Raw genomic sequence first — 19,327 nt, 5'->3', positions numbered from 1 at the left:
GAAGGACAATGCGGCGCTTCGGTTCGCTTGAATGAGTCCATCAACTATCTTGAACTGTACATATTAAATCGGTCAATCTACTACTGTCTAACCACACACGTGCACACATGCATTCACATACCCAATTACAAGCGATAATTAGCAAAAGTTTGCTTAAACTAATGATTCACAATGACTTACATAAACTGATAAAACTATTAATTATAAATTCGACACAAATAATTGGCGGCCCCGCCCTCTAGAAAATTTAATGTACTATTGTGATCAAATTAAAATGTGAATTTTTAATTTTTTACTTCGCGCGTTTTTCGAATCGGTAAATTTTTTTTCTGTAAGTTGGTAGTACCGTTAGTGACATCTATGCTAAATTTCACGTCAAAATATTCATTAGTATTTGAGATACGCGTCGTTTTCTGAAGCTCTAAAAGTGAATTGATCGATTTTTACTATGTCTGAATTTATTGAACAAAGATGTGCGATAATTAACCATCTCATACCGCATTGGTTACTCATGATCATTTCGCCACATTTTCAACTAATATCTTGCCGCAAACACCGCATTCGCCTGATTTACCTTCGTGTAACTTCTGGCTATTCAGCAAATTCACATGATCACTCCGAAGGCACCGTTTTGACTCAATTGAGGATATAAAAGCTGAATCGAAGAAGGTTCAGATGGCCATCGCGACGAAGGATTTTTCCAAGTGCTATGATGACTGGAAAATTCGTTCGCATAAATGTATTACTTTGAAGGTAATGAAATGGACAAAATTCACCTTTCAATTTGATTACAGTAGTATACTTGTATATCTCCTAAACCACTTAAGCTACAACAACCAGCGCTCAGCGCAAATACTACAACAACTTTTACCGATAGTGAGAAAATGGATGAAATCGGAAGATAACCCTCCTCCCTTTTATATAACGGTACTGTTCAAAACTACTGAAAAGCAATAAATCAATAACTAATTACGCCAGTGACAGTAAATCTCACCTCTGAAATAATTTGAGAGGGCTTTATAGGAGCCCATGCGAAAATTAGACGATGTCCGTGGCCATCCGCCCACTTTTTGGTGAAGTCCCATATCTCGGGATCCGATCAACTAATTTGGACAAAATTTAGTACCTGGCATTCTTTTCATCTTTCTATGTTCCGTTGTCGGACAAGAACCACGACTATTTCCCATATGACACATTTTTAAATTCCGTTTGATTCTTTAACTTTCCGGTACGCAAATCAAAAATCAGTTAATATAAGGGGATAAAGCTTTGCACGAATAATGCCTTTAGTGACCTCCCTTAGCCCCCATATATCGGCTAATATATGAATTATCCTAATGAAAACGAAAGAGCGTGTTTTGCTCATAAAAGTGTAACTTTGTGCTTAAAACAGATAAATTTCATAATATCAGAATATTCGATCATCCCCCTGACATTTAATGAATTTAAAAGCTCCTGGGCATACTGCGTCTTTTTTTATTTTTTTATATGTCCGCGAACTGTTTGAATAATTGGGTCGTCCTTTTCGTGCAAATTCTTGTTGTCAAAGTATACTGCATCAATTAATATTTCTAAAGTGTGGACCATTTTTCCTAGAGACGCATCCAGAAGAATATTACAATTACTGCTTAAATGTGGAGTTGGAAAAATTCCTTCCTCAAGTTTAAGCAGTTGCTGTGGAAAATCACCATCAGTGATTCCATGAAGACGCGAGCAGATATCATTAAAGCATGCTTAATATCGTCGCCCTTATGGACTTCGATGGAAAATATAAAATTACGAACGATTCGAGAGTTCTCTCTGTTAATGACAGGAAGAGTATGTCGGAAATCTCCAGCAAACACAAAAGTTATCCCGCCCATGAGAGCAGAGGAGTTTTTAAGATCTCTGTCTGATGTTCTGTCCACGGCCTCTATATGTGCTGAGCCATAAAGCATGGTGCACTCATCCCACATAATCAACGAGACGTTTTGCAATAGTCTGCTAAGAGGCCCATTTTTGCGGAGGGAACATATTGATTGTTCTTCAAGATTTACTGATAGCGAAAGTTTCAAAATTGAATAAGCAGTTTTCCATCCTTTAGTAGTGTTAGAGTTTAGTTTAGTACTTAGAGTTGTAGCAATTCCTGACGAAGCAACTGCTATCGCTATCTCCAATGATTGTCTTATGTAAGCTAGTATTAAATTTGCAAGAAATGTCTTTCCAGTGCTACCTGGCGCATCCAAAAAAAAATGTTTTTGTTATTATTCACACTATCGACTATAATTTCAAAAGCATATCTTTGATCTGGGTCTACTTTTGACAGATTTTCATTGACAAAAGCGATCAAATTATTTGTATTATAGTAGTAATTTGTCATTGTGTTTGTAGCTCTTGTACAGAATATCTATGATTATTTGTCAATAAATTTCTGATTGGCTGTGATGGCTCCTGTATATTGGGGATATAGAGTTTTTCAGAAACACAGCACTTATCACTCGGTTCACATCCCAATTTTTTGGCAGAACACTTAGAGCATATCCTATTCATGGCTCCGATTTGGACGGAAGACTGTTGAGCATAATCAATCTGTGGATCCTATCTGAAAGCCAATCTGTTCCTATTAGCTAAAACTTGATTACGACCTCTAGTCGTTGATGTCCGTTGTCTTTCCCTCTGATCGTAAAGGCGTCGGGAATGCTGAAAGCTCGAGTCCCTAGTGCGAATTTCAACAACGCACTAATTTTGGCAGTTTGTTTTAACGCTATTCTTCTGGCATCCCACCTTTTTCTCTAACTGCCGATTGACAGGACCCTGATTGTGTTTTGTTGTCAGCTCAGAAAAAATATCAGGGTCCGCTGCCGGCTGACAAGCGAGAGAGTAAGAAAAGAATTTCTCATCAATTTATCTATGGCAGAATGGTTGCGGCAATACTGACATCTATATATATATAAAGAAGTTACATTTCCTTGGTAATCTTATAACTCAAGAACCGCCAAATCGATTGACACAAAAATTTTAGAGTTCGTTCCTACTTATAAGGAGGTGGTTTGTGTAAAGTTTGTTTGGAATCGGTGCAGCCGTTCCTGAGTTTGACATTTTTTGTGAGTAAATACACTGTACCAAAATCAAGTATTTGCAATACGATTTATCAATTTTACATCGTGCTCTCATTGCGAACAGAATATTAATTTTCTGTCATTGGAATTCAGTTGACAGTTTTCTTATGTGCTTTGAGTTCTTTTATATCTTGCTCTCATTTTGAACAAACATACTTTTGGTGAGTGTTAACCATGTGTTTCTTTTTTAATTGTATTTTAATTGCTTCATTTTTATATATATAGTTCAATTGCCAAGCGTTACTTAATTTCACAATTTTAATTTGATCTAATTTTCCGGTGAGTGTTTTCTTTATTTGCACAATTGAGGTTATGTCCAGTGTGAGTGTATGTGAATTCATATTTCCACGCACACACATTGAAGTTTGAATTAAATGTATAATTTTATCTAGAAATAATTTTCAATGTATTGCTTTTACATTCAATTAGTCATACACTGTACTGAAAGAATGTCACGTTCAAGACGTTGGCAGACGTTCACGTCAATCAAATGCTACAGCGTTAAATCGAAGATCACAAAGTGAAGAAGATCGTGTTCGACGAAATGAAATGGAAACACAACGACACAGACGGAGAACTCACTTGGATAATAGTGAAGCACCAAGAAACCGTCGTGGGCGTACGTCCGTTTATGATATACGTCAAATGGAACAAGCGGCTTTCAATTACGATGCCACCATTGATTACAGCATGTATGCCTACATTGGCCAGATGAATATAGAATGTATACATTGCAAAGCATTTAAATTTAAAAACGAAACGCCTGGCATGTGTTGTGCTGGTGGGAAAGTCAAATTACCGGTGCTAGAACTTCCGCCAGAACCTTTGCATTCATTGGTTTTTGGTAATTCGCCAACGTCAAAGCATTTCCTCTTAAATATTCAAAAATACAATTCATGCTTTCAAATGACATCTTTTGGAGCTACAAATATTATAAAAGATGGATTTATGCCGACGTTTAAGGTGATTTCTTCGTGTGAATTAGCAATATCATTTTTAATTTATGTGCCGTCCCTGTGTTCGATGTTTTTAGAAATTAAGATCCGTTATCATCTATATATATTTTTCGACCGTTACAGATTCAAGGTCAAATATACCATCGCTGTTATGATGCATTGCAATACCCCATTTTGTTTTGAAGAGGGGACGATGGCTATCACAACAACATACCAATGATAAATCCAACAACTGGTACATTATACATTTTATTTTGTTTAACACGTTCGCGTTCATTTGAATTTAGCGGGTGGCTGCCAAATAATCACTTAATTTTTCCATACAAAATTGAAGAGCGGGAATTCTCGCTTTTTTTCTGCAGGTTAATTTTTTTAAATAGTCTGAACAAATTAGGGAATTCCCGCCATTACCACATGTATTTCCTATGCACTTTTGTCGGGATTTCCCGCAGTTCGTTTTATTGAAACTTCCCCTCAACAAACCATAAATGGCTGGCACGTTAACTTTGAACGGGGATTCCCCAAATTAAATTTGTTTGAATTGCGGTTGGCCTGTCAGGGATGGTAGCTCACGACTTTACCAACACTAAAAATGTGCAGCGGTAGAAAAGCCCTATTCAAATAGCGCGGGAATTCCCGCAATTTTATTGAAGGAAACATGAATGACGGGAATTCCGCAATTTACGCGAATGTGGTAAATATGATTTATAAATCATTTTCATTCGCTAATAAATTTTTGCAATACAGGTCAATAATCAACAAAAAAGTCAGTGCGATGAATTTTTAATCGTACCGATTTTCCAAAGCAATTGATTGCTGAAACAATTACAGGAGGTGATGGATATCCACAGTATCGTCGACGATCAACTGAAGACAACGGTAAATCAACTGTAATTAAAATTAAAAATCAAGATGTTGAAATCGATAACCGGTGGATAGTTCCGTACTCACCGATGCTGTCAAAAATGTTCAACGCTCACATCAATGTAGAATATTGCAGTTCTGTAAAATCAATCAAATATATTTGCGAGTATGTGAATAAGGGCAGCGATATGGCTGTTTTTGGAGTGGCTCCTGAGAATAATCATGACGAAATTTTGCAGTACCAAATGGGGCGCTATATTAGTACGAATGAAGCTGTATGGCGTATTTTATCGTTTTCAATTCATGACAGACATCCGGTTGTTGTACATTTGGCAGTTCATTTGAAAACTGCCAACGTGTTTACTACACTGCGGCAAATGCCGAGCAAAGAGTAGTAGAGCCACCAGTAACTACACTGACAGCTTATTTCCAGTTATGTGAAACTGATGAATTTTCCAGGACTTTGCATCAACAAAAAAATTTCAACGTCGCAAACAAGGCACACCTGTTGATGGTTATCCAGGTATTTTTCGAACAGATGCTTTGGGACGCATTTATACAGTTAGTCCAGCTAATGTTGAATGTTTTTACTTGCGACTTTTGTTGGTGAATGTACATGGACCTCAATCATTCCAACATTTACGAACTGTTAATGGTCAATTGTGCGCAACATACCGTGAAGCATGTCAACACTTGCATTTGCTGTAAGATGATACGCATTGGGATGCTACGCTTCGTGATGCATCAATTGTTTCTCCACCAATTCAAATTCGTATGTTATTTGCGATCATAATATCAACATGTTTTCCATCAAATCCACTGGAATTGTGGAATAAATACAAAGAGTTCATGGCTGAAGACATTTTGATTCGACTTCGACATCGTTCCAATGATCCTGCATTGCTGCTGACATTGGAAATGTATAATGAAGCCTTGATAATGATCGAAGATTTGTGCCTTACGATTGCAAATAAGGCATTAGGGCAATTAGGGCAATCCACCAAATCGTTTGATGCATGATTTATTTGAACGAGAATTGCAACGCGAACTGCAATTCGATCGTAATGAATTGCGTGCGTTCGTACAAACGTATACTCCACAATTAAATGATCAACAAAAGTATGTATATGACACAGTGATGCAAGCTGACAATGACAACACTGGTGGATTGTATTTTTTGGATGCACCTGGCGGCACTGGAAAAGCATTTTTGATTTCATTAATACTGGCAACGATTCGGTCGGAACAAAAAATCACATTGGCACTTGCTTCTTCCGGAATTGCAGCTACATTACTTGATGGCGGCCGCACAGCACATTCCGCCTTGAAATTGCCATTGAACATGCAAGCAATTGAAACACCAGCATGCAATATTTCAAGAAGTTCTGGAATGGCTAAAGTCTTGCAACAAACATCCATTATTTTATGGGACGAATGTCCAATGGCCCATAAAAAATCTTTGGAAGCCTTAAATTGAACATTACAAGATTTGAGACGGAGTTTACAGCTGTTTGGCGGTGCATTAATATTGTTATCTGGTGATTTTCGTCAAACGTTGCCTGTTATTCCGAGATCAATACCAGCTGATGAAATTAATGCATGTTTGAAAAGTTCATTTTTGTGGGCACACGTACAAATGCTTTCGTTGACGACCAATATGCGTGTGCGTCTTCAAAATGATTCTTCAGCACGTGAGTTTTCAAAGCAATTGCTGAAGATTGGCGATGGAAAAATGGCAAGTGATCAAAATGGGTTTATCACGTTACCGAATAATTTTTCAATAATTGTATCATCAAAAGAAGAACTCATTGATCGCGTTTTTCCAAATATTGCTCAAAATTATAAGAACCATGATTGGTTACGAGAACGTGCAATTTTAGCACCAAAAAATGTCAATGTCAATGAATTCAATTTCCACATCCAGGAAAAATTGCCAGGTAATTCGGAAACGTATAAATCCATTGATACTGCTATGAATGATGAAGACGCAGTCAATTATCCGGTTGAATTTTTAAATTCTTTGGAACCACCAAGCATGCCACCGCATAATTTGAATTTGAAAGTTGGTTCATCGATTATACTTCTTTACTTCTTCGAAATCTTAATGCACCGAAACTTTGTAATGGGACGAGACTTTCAGTGAAGAAATTGATGCCAAATTTAATTCAAGCAACAATTCTCACTGGCAAAGCAAAAGATGAAATTGTTCTAATACCGCGCATCCCATTAATACCAACGGACATGCCATTCGAATTTAAACGTCTTCAATTTCTTGTTCGGCTATCTTTTGCTATGACCGTCAACAAAGCCCAAGGGCAAACGCTTCAGGTGTGTGGAGTTAATTTAGAGGAAGCTTGCTTTTCTCACGGTCAACTGTACGTTGCATGTTCGAGAGTTGGAGCCACGAAAAATTTGTTTATTTATGCACCACAAAATAAAACAAAAAAATTGTGTATACAATTGTATTAAATTGAACATTGCTTTTCTTTTCATTATTGAAATCAAATCTTTTAAGCAATCAATTTTTTGCGTAGAGAAACGCGCCGGGTAACGCTAGTTGTACATAAATTAAAGAGCGGAAATTTACTTCATATCGGAATTGTACAGTTGTGTGAACAAAAAGAGGTAAAAATACTTTGCAGGTTCTAGAGTTTCGCATTAATATTTGTTTTTATTTACCTTTGTATGGTGGGAAATTCTAATCACTGTTAGGAAAAATTATATACATAAGTTATACTTGTGGAGGATGGAGTAATGTGTAGAAGTTCACGCAAGTGAGGAAAGTTCTCTGATCGCCATTCACTTGGGAGTGGCCAGAAACGATTCTTTTACACATGACTCAAGCAGCTCACTACTTCCGGTCTTTGACCAAGTATCCTCTGGGTAGCCTAAGAACATCCGTTTGAAGGCGAGCTAAAGTGAGAAGGCGAAACATCCCCTGCATAGGGTTGTGCACTGGGTTTCGGACCCGCCACGTAAAAAAACACCGCCAGTGAATAAGTATAACCAGCCTCGGATGAGAGACCCCCCTTTTGATGACGACCATGGCAAACGGAATAAGGACTACGATTTGAGGGCATGCACCTGGAATGTCCGGACCCTTAATTGGGATGGTGCCGCTGCCCAGCTGGTTTATGTCCTCGCGAAAATAAAGGCTGAGATCACCGCCGTCCAAGAAATGCGATGGACAGGACAAGGACAGAGACGAGTAGGTCCTTGAGACATTTACTACAGTGGCCATATAAAGGAGCTCAGGTTTGGTGTTGGATTCGTGGTGTGAGGGAGACTCCGTCGCCGAGTACTATCATTTACTCCGGTGAATGAACGTCTAGCCACAATCCGCATCAAAGCGAGCTTCTTCAACATATCGCTGGTTTGCGCCCACGCCCCGACGGAAGAGAAGGACGAGGTGACCAAAGATGCCTTCTATGAGCGCTTATGAGAGCTGCCCCCGCCACGATGTCAAAATCGTGATTGGCGACTTTAACGCCAAGGTGGGCAAAGAAGGTATCTTTGGCACAACGGTCGGTAAATTCAGCCTCCACGACTAAACATCCCCAAATGGGTTGAGGCTGATCGACTTCGTCGGTGCCCGAAATATGGTTATCTGTAACACTAGATTCCAACATAAAAAGATTCATCAAGCTACCTGGCTATCTACGGATCGAAAAACTACCAACCAGATCGATTGTGTTGTGATAGACAGAAGACACGTCTCCAGTGTTTTAGATGTGCGTGCGCTCTGAGGTCCTAACATCGACTCGGACCACTGTCTTGTTGCTGCCAAGATTCGCACCCGCCTCTGTGCAGCAAAAAACGCACGCCAACAAACACAAGGAAGGTTCGCCGTCGAGAAGCTGCAATCACAACAGACAGCCGAACGATTTTCTACTCGGCTTGCACTTCTGCTCTCTGAGAGCACTCGTCAACAACTCGGTATAAGGGAACTGTGGGACGACATTTCAAATTCCTTACGTACAGCAGCTACCGAAGCCACTGGTTTTCGGAAAGTGCAAAAGAACAGCTGGTACGACGAGGAGTGCCGTGTCGCAGCGGAGAGAAAACAGGCTGCCTACCTCGCAACGTTCCGATCGACCACAACACGTGCGGGATGGGATAGATACCGAGAGTTAAAAAGGGAAGCGAGACGCATTTGTAGACAGAAGAAGAAAGAGGCTGAGTACGAAGAGCTTGATGAGCTGGCCGACAGGTGTAATGCTCGAAAATTCCACGAAAAAATGCGGCGGCTTACATAAGGTTTCAAGACCGGAGCATACTCTTGTAGAACCCCCAAAGGTGATCTAGTGACCGATGCCCAGAACATACTTAAATTATGGAGGGAACACTTTTCCAGCCTGCTGAATGGCAGTGAACGCTGAACACCAGGAGAAGGAGAACCCGATTCCCCAATCGATGACGATGGAGCAGATGTCCCATTGCCCGACCATGAAGAAGTTCGAATAGCAATTGCCCGCCTGAAGAACAACAAAGCGGCACTCGCCGACGGATTGCCGGCCGAGCTATTCAAACACGGCGGCGAAGATCTGATAAGGAGCATGCTTCATCTTCTTTGTAAAATATGGTCGCACAAAAGCATGCCCAACGATTGGAATTTAAGTGTGCTATGACCAATCCATAAAAAAGGAGACCCCACAATCTGCGCCAACTACCGTGGGATTAGCCTCCTCAACATCGCATATAAGGTTCTATCGAGCGTATTGTGTGAAAGATTAAAGCCCACCGTCAACAAACTGATTGGACCTTATCAGTGTAGCTTCAGACTTGGAAAATCAACAACCGACCAGATATTCACCATGCGCCAAATCTTAGAAAAGACCCGAGTAAGAAGAATCGACACACACCACCACTTCGTGGATTTCAAAGCTGCTTTCGACAGCACGAAAAGGAGCTGCCTTTATGCCGCGATGTCTGAATTTGGTATCCCCGAAAAACTAATACGGCTGTGTAAACTGACGTTGAACAACACCAAAAGCTCCTTCAGGATTGGGAAGGACCTCTCCGAGCCGTTCGATACCAAACGAGGTTTCAGACAAGGCGACTCCCTATCGTGCAACTTCTTCAACCTGCTTCTGGAGAAAATAGTTCGAGCTGCAGAACTAAATAGAGAAGGTACCATCTTCTATAAGAGTGTACAGCTGCTGGCGTATGCCGATGATATTGATATCATCGGCCTCAACACCCGCGCCGTTATTTCTGCTTTCTCCAGGCTGGACAAGGAAGCACAGAAAATGGGTCTGACAGTGAACGAGGGCAAGACGAAATATCTCCTGTCATCAAACAAACAGTCGTCGCACTCGCGACTTGGCTCTCACGTCACTGTTGACAGTCATAACTTTGAAGTTGTTAATAATTTCGTCTATTTAGGAACCAGTACAAACACCACCAACAATGTCAGCCTGGAAATTCAACGCAGGATTGCTCTTGCCAACAGGTGCTACTTCGGACTGAGTAGGCAATTGAAAAGTAAAGTCCTCTCTCGACGAACAAAAGCTAAACTCTATAAGTCGCTCATAATTCCCGTCCTGCTATATGGTGCAGAGGCTTGGGCGATGACAGCAACCGATGAGTCGACGTTACGAGTTTTCGAGAGAAAAATTCTGCGAAAGATTTATGGTCCTTTGCGCATTGGCCACGGCGAATATCGCATTCGATGGAGCGATGAGCTGTATGAGATATACGACGACATCGACATAGTTCAGCGAATTAAAAGACAGCGGCTACGCTGGCTAGGTCATGTTGTCCGGATGGATGAAAACACTTCAGCTCTGAAAGTATTCGACGCAGTACCCGCCGGGGAAGCAGAGGAAGAGGAAGACCTCCACTTTGTTGGATGGACCAAGTGGAGAAGGACCTGGCTTCGCTTGGAATATCCAATTGGCGCCACGTAGCGAAAAGAAGAAACGACTGGCGCGCTGTTGTTAACTCGACTATAATCGCGTAAGCGGTGTCTACGCCAATTAAGAAGAAGAAGAAGTTATACTTGTATCTAAAGACAATTTTATTTAATAAGAAAACAGCACAATTTAAAACTTCACAATACCATATTGTTGATCCTTGTTTGTTTACACCAATGTACAAGTATATGTGATAAAACTGTTAATGGTGATGATGCCAGTAGTAAAAATTCATTTTAGATACAATTGGGAAATCTTTTCTCAAGTTGTGGGCTTTTATACGTACATATGCAAGGTAATTTTATATATTATGTATCATATAAAAAGAAAATATACTTGTGACGATAACATATATTTTCTTTAAGCATATTGCAGTTTCATTTGATGAAAATGCTCATAAAAATATATGGTCATTTTACCAAAATATTTAAAGAATTGAGACTTTTTCCATAATTGTTTTATTCAATTTTAAAGATTTAAGTTGCCTCTGGAAATGTATTAAAATAATAATATGCACTTTAAAAAGGGAACACATATTTTCAAAAAATAATAAGTCATCAAGTAAAAATATTTTTGCGCGGTATGGCATTATTAATTGAGAGTGGCTAAGTACACAAACCGAAATTATTATAATTTAAATGTGTAGAAATGTTATCAGCGTGCGAAAACAGTGTCCAAAATTTAAAAAGAACAAGTAAGGAAGGGCTAAGTTCGGGTGTCACCGAACATTTTATACTCTCGCATGATAAAATGATAATCGATATACCGTTATTAGCAACTTTATTGCGAGAGTATAAAAATGATGCCCTCTGAATTACATGAAAATATCAGAGAGATTTACCGATATTTTAATAATACCCAACGATTACCCTCCTCCCGCCCAACCGACGCGAGGGGCGCAATCCGCGAACGAGCGGAATTAGCCGAGTCATAAAAGGCAAGAGAGTTTTAAGCGTTGCGATCTTAAGCTGCTCAGCTACAGAAACAAAAATTTCAACAGCCGAAATTAAGAATTAGATTAAAGTTTATAATTATTAAATGTTACTTGTTAAGAGTAGATAAAATAATTTTTTTAATGGTAAAGAGTGAGTCTGTTAGATCAAATGTGCTGGAATGAAAATTGAAATCATGACATGTGCGGCGGAATGGTTCGTTCAACTCAAAATTTGTTCTAGAAAATTTGAAAAGTAAGGGTCTAAACTGCCTGGTAGGGCGAGCGGGAACGTTAAAATTAATATCAGATAAGAGAGATGGGCTACAGACTGACCCATTCATGAGTTTTACAAGAAATATTATACCAAGCATCTCCCTACGACTAGCGAGTGTCGGGAGTCTTATAAGTAATAAATGCAAATGATTTAAGGCAAAAAGTAAAGAATGTTTTTGAACGGACTCTAACTTATCCGAATGGACTTGGTAACTAGGGTTCCAAACCACAGAAGCATACTCCAATATAGGCCTCACCAGAGATGTAAAAAGAATTTTTGTGGTAAGCGGATCTCTAAATTCTTTAGACCAACGTTTAACAAAACTAAGAGCGCCTTTAGCTTTAAAAACCGTGGAAGATACGTGAAGATTAAAATTGAGTTTGGGGTCCATAGTTACTCCCAGATCAACAAAACTGCATACTTGCTCCAACCTAAAGTTTTGCATTGCGTATGAGGTAGGGTCTACAGCTCTACGTGAAAAGCACATCGTTTTACATTTTTTAAGGTTCAATGGCATGTCATTTCTATCACACCAAGAAACTAGGTTGTTTAAGTCTGTTTGCAACTGACATCTTTCGCTGTTTGAAGAATATGTTTTAAAAAGTTTTACATCGTCAGCATATAATAAAACTTTTGAAAACTTAGCAACAGATGATGTGTCGTTAATAAATAACAAGAACAGAATTGGACCAAGATTGCTACCTTGAGGAACGCCTGAAGGAACATTGATTATGTCAGAAAAAGTATCTTTAAATTTGACTTGTTGAATTCTATTACTAAAATAAGAAGCAACCCATTTTAGAAATAATGGTTGATAACCAGAAGATCAAGTTTATTCAAAAGAATTGAATGGTTTACTTTATCAAAAGCTTTACTAAAATCTGTATATATAACATCAGTATTCTTATTCTCCCTAAAGCCCGTTGATACATGTGATACAAATTCAAGCAAATTAGTTGTGGTACGAAACCCCTTTACGAAAACCATGCTGAGAACAAGAAATTAGTGGAGAGATCCGGAAGGTTATGTCGTCTGTTATAATTGCTTCAAAAAGTTTAGGTATTGCAGACAACTTTGCTATTCCCCTATAGTTTTCAATAGATGACCTAATTCCACTCTTATGCAAAGGAATTATAAATGACTTTTTCCATATGGATGGAAATAAGCCTTGCTTAAGAGATGAGTTAAATAGTTTTGTTAGGGGTTGGTATATATATTTGGCACATTTCTTAAGAAAGCATGAGGGAATCATATCTGGGCCGTAATTGTATGATTGTTCTAACATATTTAAATGATTTAAGACGTCTGCTTCGGAAATGGTAGGTGCATTAATGACAGAAATCGGACATAACTTGTGCTGATGCGGAACATTTTGTGGAGATTTTGAAGAGTAATTGGACCTAAAGAATTCAGCGAACATATTAGAAATGGTGTGATTGTCATTGGACATACTAGACTTATATTTCATAGCGGACGGAAAATTAGAAATTCTGCGTTTGGAGTTGACGAAACCATAAAACAATTTTGGATTACGTATAATATTATTTTTTACTTTATTTATATAATTACTATAACATATTTTGTTAAGTTCAGCAAATTGTCGACGCAATTTAGAAATTTTGAATAGTTAGCAACTAAACCAGTTTTTTTAAAAAGTTTGAAAGCATGAGATTTTCTATTTTTTAATTTACATAATTCATTCGAAAACCATAAATTAGAACTATTTTTTTGAGTAACAACACACTTCGGAACATATTTTTCAAATAAGTTTACTATAGTTTCATTAAAGTGGGAAGCACTAAATTCAATATTGCCACTGTAATCTGGCCAAGTTATTTTAGAAAGTTCGTAATTAATCTTCTTAAAATTAGCTTTCGCAAAGTTGAACCGAAAACAAAGGTCTTGTGTATTATTATAAGCAAAGTTGGCTATGATTTCGATGTTAATTTCCAAAGCAGGATGACACGTGTCCTCTGGCCGAACTAATAGATCACATCGGACAACAGAGAACATTGAAGCGTTATCGACGTAAACTAGATCTATGAGCTTACCAAATTCATTTGAAATTAAATTAATTTGGTTAAGACCCAACTCCGACATTTCATCTAAGAACTCGTTAAAATATTTTCGGTGAAAAATTAGGTTAGGTTAGGCACTGAATTCTTCGTGTTCGATATCAGGGACCTTGAAAAGTTATAGTCCGATCACGACAATTTTTCCACAAGGGATACCTCAGCTCAAATACCGTATTTGTGTAAAGTTTTATTCCGCTATCATCATTGGTTCCTAATGTATATATTATACAGAGAAGGCATCAGATGGAATTCAAAATAGCGTTGTATTGGAAGAAGGCGTGGTTGTGAACCGATTTCACCCATATTTCGTACATGTCATCAGGGTGTTAAGAAAATATTATATACCGAATTTTATTGAAATCGGTCTAGTAGTTCCTAAGATATGGTTTTTAGTCCACAAGTGGGCGACGCCACGCCCATTTTCTATTTAAAAAAAAGCCTGGGTGCAGCTTCCTTCTGCCATTTCTTCCGTAAAATTTAGTGTTTCTGACGTTTTTTGTTAGTCGGTTAACGCACTTTTAGCGATTTTCAACATAACCTTTGTATGGGAGGCGGGCGTGGTTATTATCCGATTTCTTCCATTTCTGAACTGTATATGGAAATGTCTGAAGAAAACGACTGTGTAGAGTTTGGTTGACATAGCTGTAGTAGTTTCCGAGATATGTACAAAAAACTTAGTAGAGGGCGGGGCCACGCCCACTTTTCCAAAAAAATTGCATCCAAATATGCCCCTCCCTAATGCGATCCTTTGTGTCAAATTTCACTTTAATATCTTTATTTATGGCTTAGTTATGACACTTTATAGGTTTTCGGTTTCCGCCATTTTGTGGGCGTGGCAGTTGTCCGATTTTGCCCATCTTCGAACTTAATCTTCTTATGGAGCCAAGGAATACGTGTACCAAGTTTCATCATGATATCTCAATTTTTACTAAAGTTATAGCTTGCACAGACGGACGGACGGACAGGCGGACGGACAGACGGACAGACAGACATCCGGATTTCGACTCTCCTCGTCACCCTGATCACTTTGGTATATATAACCCTATATCTGACTCTTTTAGTTTTAGGACTTACAAACAACCGTTATGTGAACAAAACTATAATACTCTCCTTAGCAACTTTGTTGCGAGAGTATAAAAATTAATTATTATAATTTAATTTGTGCAAAATTTACTAAGTAAGAAATGAGCGTACTAAGTATCAGTATATGGAATGCTAACGGTGTTAACCAACATAGATTAGAGTTCATTAGATTACTGTCTGAAAAATATATTATAATGCCAATATCAGAAACTCATCTTACAAATAAAAACAATTTCAATATACCGGGATTTAGACTCTATGTTACAAATCATCCGGATGGAAAAGCGCATTGTGGATAGGGATGCAAACAATGCATCGATGTTTCTGAAACAAAATACGGAGAATTCGTTGGTTGAATGTGCACTTGAATAATACTGAGAATACGCTTATGAATTAATGCGAAAATATGTGTGTGAGTAGTTGTTTTTGAGTGTTTAATATAAGTTTTGTTTCGAATTCATCTGTTGTCAATCACAACTTCATTACAGGTGTAGTGAATATAAAATATATGTAAATAATTGCGTTAGACGTTTAAATATGTACATAATATTTCAGATTTTCAAAATGCTACCTTCAAAATTAAAAAGCAAGGTCTGGAGCTTCTTTATAAGAAACTCTGCTGCAAGGAATTAAAAACATCAGGTAACACGTCGGATCTTCGCTGTCACGTTGATAATGTACATATGTAAAAAGGTATTACTCGATCAAGTTGATAATGCAGAATGCTCCTCCAAAACTACGCCGCACTGGGAATCAAAACAGCGAAAAATTTCTGAAATAATTAACATATCACCAACCGCTGGGACGACAGCGTCAAGTGAGTTATCCGACAATAGTAATAAGAAGACTGCACGTATTGAATCGTCTCTTAGTACATGTACTCCGTCAGTACTGCAAAATAAATAGGATGAGTTGCCAGCGCTGATCCAACCTAATGTGAAAGACTGTTTTGAACAGGTCAAAAGTATTTCTTACCAAAATGGCCTTAAATCAAGGAAATTTACTGAAGCAATTGTGAAATATATTATAATGGACAACAAGCCATTTTCCACTGTAGAAGTAAAGGTTTTCTGCAGATGATGAAAGAACTGGTTCCGCTTTTTAAAGTTCCAAGTAGAGAAACAATAAAATTACGAGTGGTTGAAAAATATGAAGCGCTGTCTTCAATTTTCAAAGAGTATATTCGTAAGTGCGACAGTTATTGCCTAACGTATGACATATGGACGGAGACAATGAAAAATCAGTCGTTCCTTGGGGTAACAATTCATTTTTTGGACAATTTACGTTTGTTGAGTGGGACGTTAGGAGTAATCGAACTACACGAAAGTCATACAGCAGCTTATTTAGAAGAAACTATGTTTAAACTTTTCAACGAGTGGAACGTTTCCATAAATAAACTTTCTGCTTGTGTAACTGATAGTGATTCAACCATGATGAAATTAAATAGAAGCGTAATATTAAGAACGCGATGGAAGTACTGCTCACTCGCCCAGAAGCACCCTCTATGGTTAATGCCTCCGAGCTGAACAAAATTAAGGAGGTGGTTGAATTATTAAAGTGTTTTGAAATTGTGACCAAGGAGATTTCGGCTGATACCTACGTTACCATTAGCAAGGTTATACCTTTAGTAAGCTGTTTAACTGAAGTTCTGACAAAAATTTCAGCTCAAGACGCTATTGTAAGAGAGCTAAAATGTGAACTGCAAAAGAACATGAATAAAAGATTTGACAAACTTGAATTTAATTCAGTTCTGGCGTTGGCTACTGTATTGGATCCGAGATTTAAATCTCTGCATTTTAAAGATTCACTGGCTAAAAAAAAACAGTTTTGTATATAAATAATTTCCTAAAAGATGCAAATAATGGCGTTAGTACGTCGGAATCTTCGGATGAATGTGCAACAGAAAACCCGTTTGATATTTGGAGCCATCATAAACACTGTTTATTAAACAGTTGGCCCACCAAAATATGAAATGTAAGTTTTCCAATTTATCTGCTATTACAACAACGGAACTTGAAGTGCAAATGTATCTTGGATCAGCTGTTGCTTCTATCAAACAGAATCCAACAGAAATGTGGGATGGCATGAAAAATGGATTTCCTGAATTGTATAAACAAGCTTCCAAATATTTATCCAATGTGGCCACGCAGTCCCCAGTGAACGACTGTTTTTTAAAACTTTAGCAACGATCACACAGCAAAGAAAACGCTTGACAGGGAAAATACTTTCCAAATTGTTCTTTTAAATTCTATTTTAAATAAATAATTTGTTGTTTGTTCAAAAACTATTTATATATTTTATTTATTGAGAAAAGGTTTTAATAGGTGTCTAAAATATATATCAATTAACACATTGAGTGCCATGGCTACACGTTTTCGTGCGACAGGCATTGTCTGGCCTTAGGTATTGTCATGCGTTTTTGGTTGACGCTACAGGGTTTTTTTTAAATGTAAAAAAAGTTTCATAGAGATATCTTCATTTTTGCGGTTTTTATAATAAAAATTCGGAGGCTCGTTTTAATTTTGAAAATTTATTGGAATTCATTCGATATTTCCGAAAAAAAGTATAAAAACGATATTGAAAAATTGAAATTAGGATATGATAACTTCAATTACATTGATTTTTTACATTAATTTTTTAGATGTGTATATTTTGAAAAGCAATCAATGCACAATTGGGGAGTGTTGGGGCATTGCGGGCAGTATGTAGTTGTCCTTTTGATATTCTTTCTTGCTTCCTTTCGACTAAATTTTCTTTTTGCTTCAGCGTAGCATAAAACACAAGCACGTCGGATGGTTTTATTATTTTCATCTACAGTCTCCGACTGTCACTCGGCGCATACGGTTGTGCTATCAGTAATTTCGTTGTGTTAATCAATTTCGCTAATGCAAGTTACATTTTCGCATTCCTTTTCGCACCTTACTTTTCAATAAGCCTGCTCTTATATACTGACTCCTATTAATTAAATCAAATTGAGAAAACACATCCCCTTGGGGGACCGCTGTAGAAAATAATAGGTTCGCCCTATTATCTTCTAGTCCTCAACCAAAAGAAAAAAAAAAAGGTGCGTGGAGTCCCTACGCGCGGATGAAGTTAAACTTCTTAGTGATATTCCAAGAAATGCATATCATTTTGTATGAAAGGAAACTAGAAAACTTAAATTCACATTTTATAAATTTATTATAATTTATTATCTCCCCGAGCATGCCTTTGCCAACAAGTCGTCTTTTCGCGACGATGGCAAAAGCTAAAAATCATAAATTGCACAACTTTCTGGTGCTTCTCGCAAAAATCTGCGTCGATATGTATTCACGTTCAGACGTATACATACATACATATTTACGCATGTTTGTAGGCGAAGCTGCTACAGCGGCAAGGGGTGAAAATCGGCGGCCATTACTTTACTTATGCCATAGAAATTCTATTGCTACGAATATGGAAATGACAACGAAATGATGCAAATATGCATATTTCTAAAGGTCATTAATTTCTTTGAAGAAATGAATGATCCCGAGAAGTATAGTCTTAACTTTTCAACGGCCAACGCAGAGCATTTCAACCAAAAGGAATTTATTCATTAAAATCACCACTCAGAAATCGTTTTATCCGTTGTAAGCGAACGATTTTCGAAGAAACATCATTTCTAACATGCCACAAAACAAAATTAGAAATGAACTTCTTAAACCTCACGCTGTCAGATAAAACGAAAATACTTCGTCATCGCGGGTCGAATTCCAAAAAATGTAAATGAAGACTAACAACAGAAATGATCCTGTAAAGTATAGTCTCAATTTTTCAACGGCCAACGCAGAGTATTTCAACCAAAAGATACGCAAAATAGTAGAGAATTCGCAGAAATGAAAGACAAACGAAAGAAAAAGAAGCATAACTTCCATAATGCACAAGCATACAAACATACATATGCGCACACATGTGAATATGTCACCAACCAAAAATTTAAACATTGTTCTACAAAAACAACAACAGCATAAGCGTGGCCACATTGTGTTGTTGGTACAAAAGCCGAGCTGTGCCGAAAGAAACGAACAAACGATCGCCGATTGTCACCGCTTCGTTTGCTGCTCGAACATCTTCGCAGACAAGGTTGCGCAGATTCATATTGAGCAA

The 19,327-nt window shown here is 37.8% G+C and overlaps 1 non-coding gene across 1 annotated transcript; it reads right to left on the bottom strand.

The window, feature by feature from the left end:
- Window positions 1-18,784: 18,784 nt before the first annotated feature.
- On the bottom strand, window positions 18,785-18,988 carry LOC126766331 (small nucleolar RNA U3). Its single transcript, XR_007668845.1, has one exon. It is a non-coding gene; the product is annotated as a small nucleolar RNA U3 (small nucleolar RNA).
- Between the last annotated feature and the right edge of the window lie 339 nt (window positions 18,989-19,327).

This window comes from Bactrocera neohumeralis, unplaced genomic scaffold (assembly GCF_024586455.1).
Source record: "Bactrocera neohumeralis isolate Rockhampton unplaced genomic scaffold, APGP_CSIRO_Bneo_wtdbg2-racon-allhic-juicebox.fasta_v2 cluster11, whole genome shotgun sequence".
NCBI classification, from domain to species: Eukaryota; Metazoa; Arthropoda; class Insecta; order Diptera; family Tephritidae; genus Bactrocera; species Bactrocera neohumeralis.
The sequence above is the reverse complement of the archived record's forward strand: the minus strand, read 5'-3'. Positions and strand labels throughout refer to the sequence as shown.